Genomic DNA, 13766 nt, shown 5'->3' on the forward strand with positions numbered 1-13766 from the left:
GACAGCATGTCCTTGGGGCATTGAGATCACTAGCAGGCGGGACGTCAGCATTAGTATGTCCTCGCGTGAATATCGTCAGTAGTAGATTTATTAAATGCGAAGCATTTCTTAGCGAACCTCTGGCACTTTGAGCGTTTCTATCTACGTATCTATCTATCTATTTATCTATCTAGCCGCCTACGTCCGGGTGCTCTCGCGATCGCCTCCTTAACTTAGTGTAGTGCAAAATTGGCATGGGAGGGTAAGATGACTTGACGAATATGACTGTCTGGCCATGACATGAATAACGTGAAAATCCTGTCGAGTACGTCGTCAAACCCTTTCCGCCAGACACGTGTGGCACATACCTGTTTACCACGGACCTCGGTGTACGGGTATGCGCCACAGGTGATTGACAGTTTATATCTAGCAAGGAGCGGCGAGAACAGACATTGGTAATTAAATTCGAGACCGTCAAGAAAAACACGACATTGGCAGCGCTGACCCGACGAATGCAAAGATTAAAAATTACGATCCCAGCAGGAATCGAACCCAAGAATTCAGGGTGGCAGTCAGGTATTCTACCACAGAGCCACGCCAGGTCTAGAAAGTGCTTTGGAAAAATACCCTGTGCAGGCGTAATGTCGGTGCAACGTCAATTGTGGTTGTGGCTCTGGCTATCTAATTTTATAACGAAGCAATAAACACTACATAGGTACTCCTATGATACTGGCGTCATGTCAGGTTAGCGTCTGTGCTTCCAGTGTTGGCTCCGCTTTTATAGCAATCTAATGAACATTACATTTGTATGCCTACGATTTAGCAAGCTATATTGAAGCATTGCTCGACCCCAGATGAATACGCTAACGAAACCTACGCATGATATTCACATCATCGCACCGTAAAATGCGCTTCGTTTCGATAATACAGACGTACGTTCTCTAACGTGAGTGCTGCGTTACGTCACACCATAGGTTACCCTATAAACGCCAGTGCTGTCGACGTGCCTTAAAGCCACTACTATAATTACAAAAACACGTCGATCCACCTCGTAATGCCTTGCTCAAAGCCAAAAAATGCAGCATAGAACTACTGGCTGACTGCTTCGCATGATACCGATTCCCACGAGGCGTGGGATCTGCCGAATTTGTTTATTAATTAATTAATTAATTCATTCATTCATTCATTCATTTATTTATTTATTTATTTATTTATTTATTTATTTATTTATTTATTTATTTATTTATTTACAAATACTGCTGTCTTGATTTCGAGACTTAGCAAGAGTGGGTACAAATTTTAGTGCAGACAACAAAAGGACAAGCGCTACGATACTCGAAACAGATGAACGTGTGGTATTGTTACATAACAACTCTTTTGATAAGTGGGTACAGATATTAGTATAAACAACAAAATAACAAACGCTAATGATATATAAAACAGATTAACAGCTAGGTGTTACGGTTAGGTAGTTGCTCAACGAACTTTTCATAAGGCAATGCACGAAGCGAACCATCCAAGTTGTTCCACATTTCAACTGTGAGTGTAAAAAATGAAAATTCAAAACAGTCGATGTGTGTCCTGAAGGGAAGGATGTTTAGTATGTGGGTTTGTCTAGTGGCGCTTGCGCTAGCAGATATGAATCAGAAGGGTGCCTGAGCGTTGGATGACACGTGAGCGATCTTGTACCACAAAATTATATCTTCATGCCTGTTACAGTGATTAGATGTGAGCACGTGATGAAGGTGAAAAGCTACGATCGCAACGACCGTAGATTAATCTAACTGCTTTTTTGAGGAATTGATTCTAAGTGCTCAATAAAAATATCCGTAAACAGGGGGTGTGTGCTCGAGCCGACGTTTGGGCAAGTGGATTTGTCTTCTTCAAGGCTGGAACTGATTGGAAAAAGACAAGGTCACTTGTCGAAACGTCGGCTCCAGCACACACACCCTTTTTACGGATTTTTTTTTTTTTCATCGAAAGCTTCCACCTTCCCCTTCTGCCGTCTTTTAAATGCTCATGTGTCACACGTGAGGTGAGGGGACCAGATGCCACGCTTTGCGGTAAACCATGCACCAGCTGTCCATGAGTGCGCTACTGCGGTGGTGAGGTCCATGCGACATCCGATGCCGTGTCAACACCTTTGCGTTTTATTGGCTTTGTACGTATACATGTCAAGGCGTTCCAGTCTGTCCTTACATGTGCTTCTGTGAAGTTTTTTTTTTTTTTAATCTCCTTCTCTACTCTCTCTCCGATCCCTGTTTTCCTTACCACGTGCATGCAGGGTAGGAAACCGCTTACTGGTACCAGGTTAACCTCCCTGACTTTCATTTTCATCTATTTCTCTTTCTTTGCACAAGTCACGCGTAGGGTAGTTTGGCGGCGGTAGACTAAAGAGCAGACTAAAATTTTAGTGAGAGCTAGACGGTACGCCATTAGTACCTTAGACGATGCCATAACGGTGCGCGTGCCCCTAAATTTACCAGTATTTATTTTCTTGTTCACAGCTTTTTATAATAAGCAGATCTCTATTTTAATCAACAAGTGCAATTATGTTGTCGCGAGGTAAGGGAAACGTGCGACGGCTTGTCTTCGGCAGATCTATTATTGCGTGTTTGTCTACTTCGGCCGCATTGTTCTGCTTTGCTTCACTGGGGAACTTTTTCGCTTGCAGTTGCGACCAAGACAAAAGCCACGCGGTCCCTCATGCATTTGCCTGAGAGGACTGGAAGCCGAAGGCGATCTTCTCAGTGGCTTCGATTGATTTCCCCGCCCGTCAGCTTTCTGCCCGTGATTTTGCACTGCTTCCGGGATCGGCGGAATTGGAAGCTTTGTGCACCTCACGTGGTTTTGCAATGCCTCCGTGATCGGCCCACCTTGGAGCAAGCGACTATGTCATGTGATGACGTCATCATGTGACGTAACGCGATATGAGATCATCGTGGCGCCAATATGCCATCACGAATTTTGGCAACCTGCGACGCCATGGCATCATAGGGTGACACCATCGCATGATAGTTTTTTGCATCCCTCGTGTTTACGCCGCCGACGGTCACTTGTCACATTTGATGAGACATCTGAGGCTTTTGTCTTAGTAAAATGCTGTTCTCTAAGTTCAGTGGCTCCGTTGTGTCATTTTTTTTTCTGTAGTTCTTGTCCTATGCACCGAGGACCATTGGTTAGCATCGATTCTGTCACTAGATACACGCCCGACAACTGATGTAAACTTTCGGGCACTCAGCAAACGCCCAATTAGCTAGCAAAACTTACCGAAAGCCTACGAAGCTTTCTGTAACAAGATAGCGTGGGAGTAACGACGCAATCAGAGCGAGACCCTCGCATCCTCAAGCTGGTGGTTTAACTACGATACTCATCACACGCGGTGCCTCAAACGTCTAAGACTACGCAATATATAGTAACATAGTTTTCTGCTCTTTATGCAACAGCTGCGAGGAGCATCTACCCCGCGCGAGCATGGACAAATAACTTCCGCCTCGCGTAGGAAGTAAGTTCCGCGATGCGAGAGGAAGGACACGATCACAGCTTACACAGTTAGGTAGTTGGGTAGTTGCAGTTTTCCCATTGTTACAAAGCAGGCCTACTTGTTGTTCCAATATTCTCTCTTCCTGCTGCTTGCACAGCGGGGCAGCACGCCATTCTTTCGCGCGAAGAAACTTTTCCGCGCAGAGAGTGTGTGGTCCGGCGAACCATGACGCCCTGAATGCACGGCGCAGAGACGTCCGTTCGTTTATCTCGCGTAGTACGCTCACGTTAGCGAAGAGACACTGCTGTCATGGAGGGCGAGGGTTCACCGTTCGCTGCGCTCCTACTGTCCTGTGTGTGCCTCCCTTTTCTAACCGTTCCGGAACAGAAAGCTCTTCGCTTCGTCTGTGTAGCTCGTCGGAGAAAGGACGGCGGTGTTCGTTTACTCGTCAGTCACGCGATAAGCGCGGTGTCCTATGGGATGCTGTGGGACGCAATGAAGGTTGGGTATCCTTTTTTTTCCTCTTTTCCTTTCTTCTTCACCTTTATTGCCCCTCTGTAGAAGAAGCAGAACTTGGGCGAAGATATATTCCGGTCTGCGTTGGCGTAAGCGTTCGGTAGGCATTCCCAAGTCGGGAACAAACTGCTTAGTGGATACGTGTGGTAACAGTTGCTTTAGAACACACATTTCTGCACACACTCCTAGACGATATTTTTTTTTTCACACTCATGATTTCGAAGATGTAACCACGTTTTTTTTTGCTGCGTACTGTTCAATCTGTGGCGAAAGGAGCTACTGTGTCACGACGTTTGACCTACACGTAGCTACGGAAAGGGACGACGAAAGAATTTTAACAGCAGAGCTATTTAAGCCGAGCGTTAGTCCGTCCATCGCGAACAAAAAACTCCGCGAAGCGATGACGTCACCGCACTTTGCATGGCAAGAGCTGGCACAGTTGTGCACAGCTTCGCGCCTGCTTCGCGAGCCCAGACACAGCTCCACCGAGCTCCGGCCAGCTGCGCTCGACTGCTCTAGCGCTGTGAAGTCACCGCGGCGCACCTGAGCCCGTATTCTCAAACGATCGCGAAAGGCGATAGTATCGCATTCGGTGACGTAGAATCTAATGCGTTCGATAACTGAAGAAACACTTGCCTGTGACGTCGCTGTTGCACTAGCCGTTGGTGTTACGAATGTCTCACAACACAGGAGTGAGCGTACCGTACGAGCACAGAGCGACCCTAGTGCGGCATTTTCGAGCGTATGCTGGCTTTTACGCAGTGGCCAGGTTTGGCTGTGGCTGTTTCATATGTAAGACGCGTTGAAAGTGCTGTCAACGTGTTTTTGTAAAATTGTTTAAAGCGCAGTAAACTTTTAAAGAATGAAAGTTTGGGTGAAATGTATTTTCGTTGAGAGTTTAACACGGCGTACTTAGAGAGTTTAGCTGTAGTGTGCCGCTGTAGCGGCACCGTCCCAACATCTCAACATGTAGCCGGTGCGCGATAATGCACGCGAGCAACGCACGGTTCATGTTCCTCGAACGTTCCAACCACGAAAAAACACGCGCTGGCTAAAGACGAGTACTGAAAACACCCCACGATAATGCTCGCTGAAAGCTTCAGCGTAAGAAATGCTGCGCACATCCACCGAGGATCGAATACTAGAAGCTACCGTCTACGTCACTGAAATGCTAGACTTCACCACCAACCGACGGTGATATGGTGTGTTCGTTTATTCCAGTCATGTCAGGAGCGCCGTAGAGCACCGTCACGTCGACGGAAATACTAGATGTCGACCTCACTTTTCCGGTTTTGCTCACTAGCCAACCAGCGCGCACCAAAGGCGATGCTTTTGCGATTGTCGCCTTTTGCGATCGTTTGAGAATACGACCCCTGCGCTTGGCTCCGCCCACCCGCCTCCATACAGCGCACGACCGCTCTGCTCTGCCAGTCGTGACGAGACGATTAGCCTAGCTTGCCGGGCCGCCTTTGACGCTATCGCGGAAGATGAGTTTACATTAACTTTGCTCAACGTGAGGTCGCGGCACAGCCACGACGCGGACGTTAACCACGACGAACTGCTGCCGAGGGCTACATTGATGTGCTTTACCGAGGCGTGGAACATCAGCATGCAGGTCGACGATTGAAAACTTTGGCATAACCTCAATACGCCAGGACGAACAATTTGCCGATCAGCTCATTTGTGTCATTAGCCTTGCGCCACCAGTGCGAGCTACGTCCCGCCTTTTCTTTTTTCTTTTTTTAATGCGCAGGCGAGGCTAACCACCGCATACCGAAACAAGCCTCGACGTGAACTGCACCCTTCACACGATCGAGTTTGGCCCAGCACTGCTCGGTGGAAAATGACGCAGCACTTCTCAATATTCTCCAAAAATGACGCCGACTATCGCGCATACGAATTTCCCATATGCATATGTGCCGAAGGGCGGATGTACCATCGACTGCCTTGAGTAAATGTGGACAGCCGCGTCAAGGGATGCTCTACAGAATCAGGGGCGGCGCCAGAACTTTTTGACAGCGCAAATGTAAGGTCATGATGATGTCACATGGATGACGTCACATGACATTGAGGTCATGGGACTTTAGATGTGCCGTCGGCTCACATACATGCGCTTGAGTATCACGTAAATTTCGACCGACTATTATTACTTGTTTTTTTAACACGAAAGTGTTATATGCCGGGGTCCCCCGAGACTTTCATGACGTATTTCCGTCACGGAAATACGTCAGCAAATATGAACACCATCAGAAGGCAAAGAAAAAAAGCTAAAAATACGTTCCGTTGACAGGGGTCAAACCCACGAGCTGCCAGTTTGATGGCTGGCGGGCGTTTAGCCCATTGAGCTACCGCCAAACGCATAACGGGGGCTACATGGACGCGCCTTTTAGCTTTCACACTTTCCTCTCACTGTGCTCTTGGATGGATGGATGGATGCTATGAGCGTCCCCTTTATAACGAGGTGGTGATATGTGTGCCACCTGGCTCGAAAAAAACAACTTCGGTGCCTCCGCTATTTGGCGCGTTTCAAATAGCGGAAGCGTAATTTCGTCAACGTTTTAACACACCGCAAGGTGGCGGCTTCAGCCCAAATCTCGCTCATAGCATCCATCCACATCGAAAAATACCTCTCCGACAACCGCCTGGCTGTCTCACCGCGATCACCGCTGGCCCTGTGAGAATTAACGGCCAGGCAGGAGGGAACACACGACGCTCATCGCGTTTCTCTTCGCGTTTCACGAAGCTTTCAAGGAGTGCATTTCGAGTATCGGTGTTTACTACGTGCTTGTTGATGCTGTCTTTGCGCGGGATTCCCATATGCGGTGTCCAGGTATATCTTGACAAACTCAGCTACCGCAAGGGTTAAATCGTGATTATGGGCGTTAGTCGTCGGTACGGAGATGTGCCACTAGGCGTCAACGTGGGTGCGTCCACACCAAGCGGTGCTGTATCTGCCAAACAACAGACATTGTACACGCTCTCATATGCCAATGCGCTATAAACAATCAACTACTTCTGTGACGACACGTTTCGCTTTCGTGTTATACCGATTCCTATGACAGAGGGATCGACCATATTTTTGGCTCTTTGTATCATTCATGTTGGCGCTGCCCGCTCGCGATGTCTCGCCAAATCTCGAAATTTCTTGGCTTCATGAGCCTTAGAAGGCTTTTCGTCTTAACCCTTAAACGCCCAGGTTCCAATTGAAACCATGAATTTTGTAGACCAGTCGGCAACCAAGTTATAAAATAATGTGGTTCTTTTGCTACATCTCATATTCAGCATCTGCTCTACATGTTCTGAAAACCGGGTAGATTCAAGAAATGGAGGCGACATTTGAACTAAGAAATAACCGCATCGCTTGCGCTGTACCCGTAATTCGCTGAGCAATAGCTTCCTTTGCCGGACAGCTGCAAGGTGCTTACATTAGTTTTCTACAAAAAAAATTTGAACTTTGGCTGCTGGGTGTTATGCTGTTCCTTCAAAATAAATTTGTAAGTAAAATATCAATCAATAATAATAATAACTTATATGATAGTAGAAAATTAATTCAGCCACAAATACATCTTGACTGAAAAGCGTGAGTGCACTTTTTATTCATTTCTTTGCACTACCATTGCCATGGAGATCTCAAACTGTAAAGGCCACTTGCTTAATTAAGCATAATTAATTTAGGTCTGAAAGGGTTAATAATGCGTACGCATTACACAAACGTTTTACGTGCGAAGCACTTTCGGGGCCCGGTTGGTCGTCCATCCACTTTCTTATGTCGCATGGTCACGCAGTGGTCGATACAGTCAATAAAGGCCTACAACATGTCTAACAATGCTGAAAACCAGTGGAAAATTAACTAGTATGATCTAAAACAACATAAATCACATAAATAACCAAGAATTAATACCGATATGTTATCGAAAGTCGCGGAAAACGCTTTTGAAGCACCAGGCTCATACCCGCGCCGTGCAAGAGAGGGCGCCACCACCTCGGCAAGCGGTGTCCAGGTAATCGCTGGGTTGCCCGCGTAGTACGCACTTCCTCACGTTTCACGATAGTGGAGCTGCACTAAGAGCGGGACTTACAACTACAACAAGACGGAAGAAGGATATTACACAAAGAGGGACATTAGCTCAGAAAACTTAGCGCTGGATTTATAACTGCAATAAGACCCACACAAGAACGACATTAACGCTACATTAACCGCAGAATTTTTAACACGAAAGTGTTTTATGCCGGGGTGCTACACGGCTCCACTGACGTATTTCCGTCACGGATATTACGTTGTAAAATATACACTAACAGACGGCAAAGAAAAACAAACTAGAAGAAATAGTTCCGTAGCCGGGAGTCGAACCCACGACCCCTCGTTCCGCAGAGCGCAGCGCTAACCCCTCGACCACAGAGCGTACGTTCTCCAGCTTAATAACGTCAAGCTATTTATATACACCATTTACCGTTCGCGGTACTCGGAGCTCCGTGGCTTCAGCGTGTTATTGTTATCACTAGCGAGATGGCGCGAAGAGCGCGCAGGGCGCGCTTTAAAGGTCGTCGCCCCGCGCGTCGCGATGCGAGCGAGCTTCTACAGGGGGTGCCTCTCGTGCGCGCGCGTTTACCTCGTGATGGTGGCGGTTTGTACCTCTTGTACTTTCAACGCAAGTTATCGTTGGTGTTAAAGGAGAGCGCGAAGGTCTCTTCGCTCGCTGCAGCGGCCGCGTTTCCGAAAGGAGTGCGCTGCTCACACGCCACGAAGTAACAGTTGTTAGTTCGCGCTCGTCCAGTGTATGTTCTTTTCGTGCGTCCTTTCTGCTTTAGAGCGCGCTGCAAGTTACGAGCTGCTTGCCGCGTTCTTCGCGAGACATTACAATTTGCTGCTATAGCATTCAATACTTTCCCCTTGTGGCGAAATCATGCAGAATAAACGCTCACCTATCCCTGTGAAGACATGTTTCATTTTCGTGTTACATCGATTCCTATGAAAGGGGGATCAGCCGTGCTTTTTTTTTCTTGATCATGGTATTTATTAAAATGCGTATTGAAAAAAAATTAAAGCCACTGCCGCGCCTGTGAAATCTGAGTAAAGAGCGGAGCTGGAAAGCAAGCGCCGCCACCTGGTGGATGCAGATTGAGTTCTTTCTTCATCTTCTTTCTTCTTTATTTATTTATCTCTTTGTATTTCGCTTCACACTTGCATGCTTTTTTTAACGCTTGCACTCAACATTTTACGTGCGCTTACACTTCGGATTGGTGAAAGAATTGTATCTTGCACAGAGTCATGCTTGAACGACTACACAACATTAGATATCTAGCTACACCTTAATTATTATGGCACACTGGCACAACGAACTTTGCTGCCCGATACTCCGATACTCAGCGTTACCAATTCGCCATCGGCCCAATTTCTTTTACGTTACGGACGGAGGGGGAACGGACGAATTTACACGGGAAGGATACCTAGCAGCATACCTTCCTAAACATGCGGGGAATTGGACCTTCATCCATGTGCTTAGCAGCGCGACACTTTATTTCCTACAGGCTAAGACGATGGTCATGCGTTCATATTCAGGCAACGGTGAAATCTGCCAACGTGAAACTACAAGTGACCTCGACACGAGATCAGATTGCCGCATCACAAACGGCTGAGTGCCAACAAGCCCATGATCGAGAGAGCATCAGTTACTGAGACCGGTGCATCACAAGTGCGCGTACTAAGTAGCCGCCGCGACTTTGAATCTGTAACGCATGAAGCTTCGCCAATGAAGACATCGATCAGGAATACTACGGACCCTATTACAAAAATTACACCATCTCCCGCTAAAGGGGACCATGAGGCGATGCGAAGCCGGAGCACTTGCACGATCGCGTTCCGTTGGCGATCGTTGGGCATGCTACCGACCTCGCGTCGTGGAACGCGAAGAGGGACGCTACGCGCGTCGTATCTTCCATCTAGCCTGGCAGTTCTCACAGGGCGAGCGGGGAACGCGGTCGACAGGCGGGCGAGAAGGGGGCGGCGTAGGAGAGGAGAGAGAAGGGGAGGGGACGCGCATGCGCTCGAGCTCACCGTGGCGTTGCGCAGGAGAGAATTTCGGCATGTCTAGCCCGCGTTTCAGAGGAAGAGTGGAAAGGGGGAGGGGAGAGCGGTATGGGAGAGGGAAAGTGGAGAGAAGAATTGGGAAGGGGAGAGGGTGAGTGGAGAGGAGGTGTGTGGAGAGGGTATGCGCATGCGCAGTAAGGGTGGTCACGCCGCACACCACCACCACCGGATTGAGCTCCGCCTTAAAGGGCCTCTCACCAGGTTTGACAATTTTGAGCTAACGAGCGCAATGCATGCACTGGGCGTTCACGATCACGTCTGCCAAAATTTGCAACGCTACGCGCCGCGGAAATCGGTCAAATTTCAAGGTGAAGGCTGCTTGCCCTTCCTCTCGCGGGCGCGCGCTTTAGAGAATGAGGGGATGACGTACACGGGAAAATGGCCCTACATAGATGGTAGTGCTGTGACGTCGCTCCTCTACGTAGACGGCTGTGCTCTGACGTCGCCAACAGTAGCACGTGACACTGCGATAATTATTTGACACGACATGTGTAGTTTGTGTAATTTGTTGCTTGAATAGATTAATAAAACTTGAGAGAAATAATGAGACACACAAAGGGAATGTGCGCGTCTTTTTCTTTTTTTTTTTGTGAATTGAAGCGAGATGCGGGGCTAATGCGCCACCGTTTCCCATGCGTTCGTGTCCCCGCGGTTAGAGCATCGAGCAGACGCCAGCCCTGGAAACAAAAGTAATGTTCTGGCGCGTTCGAGCACTCATTATGCTCATTTATTCTACCGCGTCCAACTAAACGTTAAGGCGGCACTGGCTCATGATACCGCCACTCGTGCCCGTACAAATGTCGCAACTGTTATGCCCCCGTCCCGCAGAAACAGGCAGTACACCACAGAGAACGCCGACACAACGCCCACGGCCGCTACATAAAAAAAAAAAAGGTAGCGGCCGTGCAACGCCACTCGCGTGCTCGGGCTGGCTCGGCACGTCATGCGCACGTGACCATGCATGCGCATGACGTGTCCATGCGTATGTGTCAAGTGAAGAGGGCAGGGAAGGGATTTGGCTTGCGAAGGCTACACGGGGCGAGTGGCAAGGGTATGAAACTCGCCTCCTCGCATCATGGTTTCGCGCCGCTACAAATTATTGTTTTTCTCAGCTCGTAATGAACCGATTTGAAACATTCTTGCGGCATACTGCTCTTCATTCGGCACACAACAACTTCCAGCGTCTAACTAAAATTTGCTATGTGGCCTGGTGAGGGGCCCTTTAAGATACTTCGCATCTAAAAATTTGGAGAGCTGTCCCTACGATGAAGCGCACCGCACCCTCCACAAAGGAAAGTTTATTGCACCAATACACGCAAGCGCGAAAGGCGCTTATAAACTAAATACCACTCAGAGCACCTAGAAAATGTACTGCTGACTTATTCACGCAGGGCGGTGTGCGCGCTGATATGGGGTCTTCTCTTATTACGCGATGTAAAGCACTAGTGGAAATTACAAATAACTGAAAAATATTAGTGTAATTTAATACAATAGAACAACATCGACCATCTACCCGAGGCCCAAAGTTGTGATGACCGTTCGACTCTTATACAAATTCTTCAATAAACACAAATTTTGTGGGGTAACACCGCACAGATAGACGGGAAAATGCACATAAACGCAGCGAGAACTGTTTCCTCCACCTGCCGCAATTGCCATTTCACAGTTTGGTCGTTTCTGTAAGATCTTCGATGAGACAACGTAGTATGCGTACGTTGTGTCATCGCACACAACGCACGTGTAAGCGTGCGTTGTGCCATCGCTGAACAAGGTTACCAAGTGCGGCACCATTCAAAACTACGGCTGAGATATATCTTCTATAAGAAAGTATTTGCACGCACGCACACACGGACACGATCTATCATTCGGCGCCGTTGAGCCATCCTGACAGTAAAGGCTTGGCCACGCTAGCAGGAAGCCTGCCGTAACGGCGCGCCCGTGCCCTGTACCAGCGCCTCTATTTATTCAATACCAGCCTGCGCCCGATCCAGCCGTTCACCGCTCTCTCCTCAAACCCCTTCCTACTCTCACCCGTCGGCTAGCCTTCGCGTCTGCTTTGCGTTCGTGGGGCAGAGCACCCTATATGGCGCTGCGCCGTGCTCCCGACCGGGCTGCAGAAATTAGGCGCCTTTTCCTCTTCAAACCACTACCACCACCACCATCTTATTGGGCGCGAGGCCCACCACTGGAGAAGCGGGCGCTGCAGTCGTTGTGACGTGCAGGGTTAGATCACGCGATATCACATCACTCTGGCAAAGGGAAGTGGTCGGTTGAATGCGTTGTTTTAAAGACGATAGTCTTTCTTGGGGAACTTAAACGCAGAAATTTTTTGTCTGTCTTTCTGTCTTTCTGTTTGTCGGCACGTCACTCGATTCAGCCACCCCGCCAAAGTTGAACCACTTGCCCAAGGGCCAGCCATCTTGAACGGATGGCCCTTGGGCAAGTGACAAACACTAAAAAGACGTTTCGGCTACCGTACGGTAGCCGAAACGTCTTTTTAGTGTTTATAAAACCTTTCGTTTGGTCGGAGTTATTTCGTTTCGTTTCTTCTTCATGCTCCTTCCAGACCAGACGATGCTTCGTCAAACCATCGATTTCGGCATTATGAAGAGCGTAACATTTTTTCAGTGCAGGTATCTTGCACTTCGTATGGTCAGTGACGAAGCCACCGCAGTATTTTACTGATTTCATCGAAGGGAAGTGCAACGAGAATAATAATACGGGAGGCGCGAAAGCGACTGCAGGCTGTGCAGGAGAGGGCTGGCGGAGCAATCCAACCTTGCACGTCACAGGGATGCCTCATCATGGTGGTACCACGGCATGTCCTCGCGCCTAATAGGTGGTGCCTCACAACGGAAGTCAGGTGAGGTAGTTCTTTGTTCAGTTGTGTTAAGATCCGTGGGGCAGCGTGTTGCATCCGTCATGAACAATATGTTGGCTGAAACACTGGCTCTCTAAGAGACACGGTGTTTGCAGATGGCGCGTCTCTGTTCGTGGCACTATGCGGGCTACCAACGGGGACAATTCACTGCGACGGTGCTGCATGCGCTGCCTTTAACGTGTGCCACACGAGCATTCTGAAGTGCCGGTGGCATTGCTTCGAGTCACAAAGGAAGGAGCACGAAGGCACAAATCTCGCACCACGACCACATTGGTCGCACCACGACCACTCCTTGAACTAAGGTAGACGAACGCTTTCGAAAATTAAGGACTAAATTAGATGAACTACAAAACGCGATGCCCCGCCACCAAGACCTGCCCATGTCTGCGAGGTCATACTCAGAAGATTACGAACAATAAACTTCACAAGAACCCCCAGTGCTTCACAAGATGTACCCGACTAAATAATCTGACCCCAACTGCGACTAGTGCCAAGCGCCATTAAAGGGGTAATGAAGCACCCCTTGGGCTCGTTGAAAAAACACATCCTGCGGAGAGCTGACACGCTTATGAACTGCTCTGCCAAATATTACAGTCGTGCGCGCCGCCTAATGGCCACAAGCGGAGCGCGAAGTTGCCGTTTCCCCAGGCACCCTCTTTTCAAAGAGAGGCCGGTTCTCACTCTCGTCGGTGGGCGGGGCGTCTGTCCGTTTACGTCGCGGATCTGTCAGTTTACGTCGCAAGGGACATAGCATGCTTATTGGCCGATAGCCGACGTAAATCGAGAGCGGCGTTTGGATCAGATGCGCTTCTTGCCGC

Source organism: Rhipicephalus sanguineus, chromosome 7, assembly GCF_013339695.2.
Source record: "Rhipicephalus sanguineus isolate Rsan-2018 chromosome 7, BIME_Rsan_1.4, whole genome shotgun sequence".
In the NCBI taxonomy this organism is placed as follows: domain Eukaryota; kingdom Metazoa; phylum Arthropoda; class Arachnida; order Ixodida; family Ixodidae; genus Rhipicephalus; species Rhipicephalus sanguineus.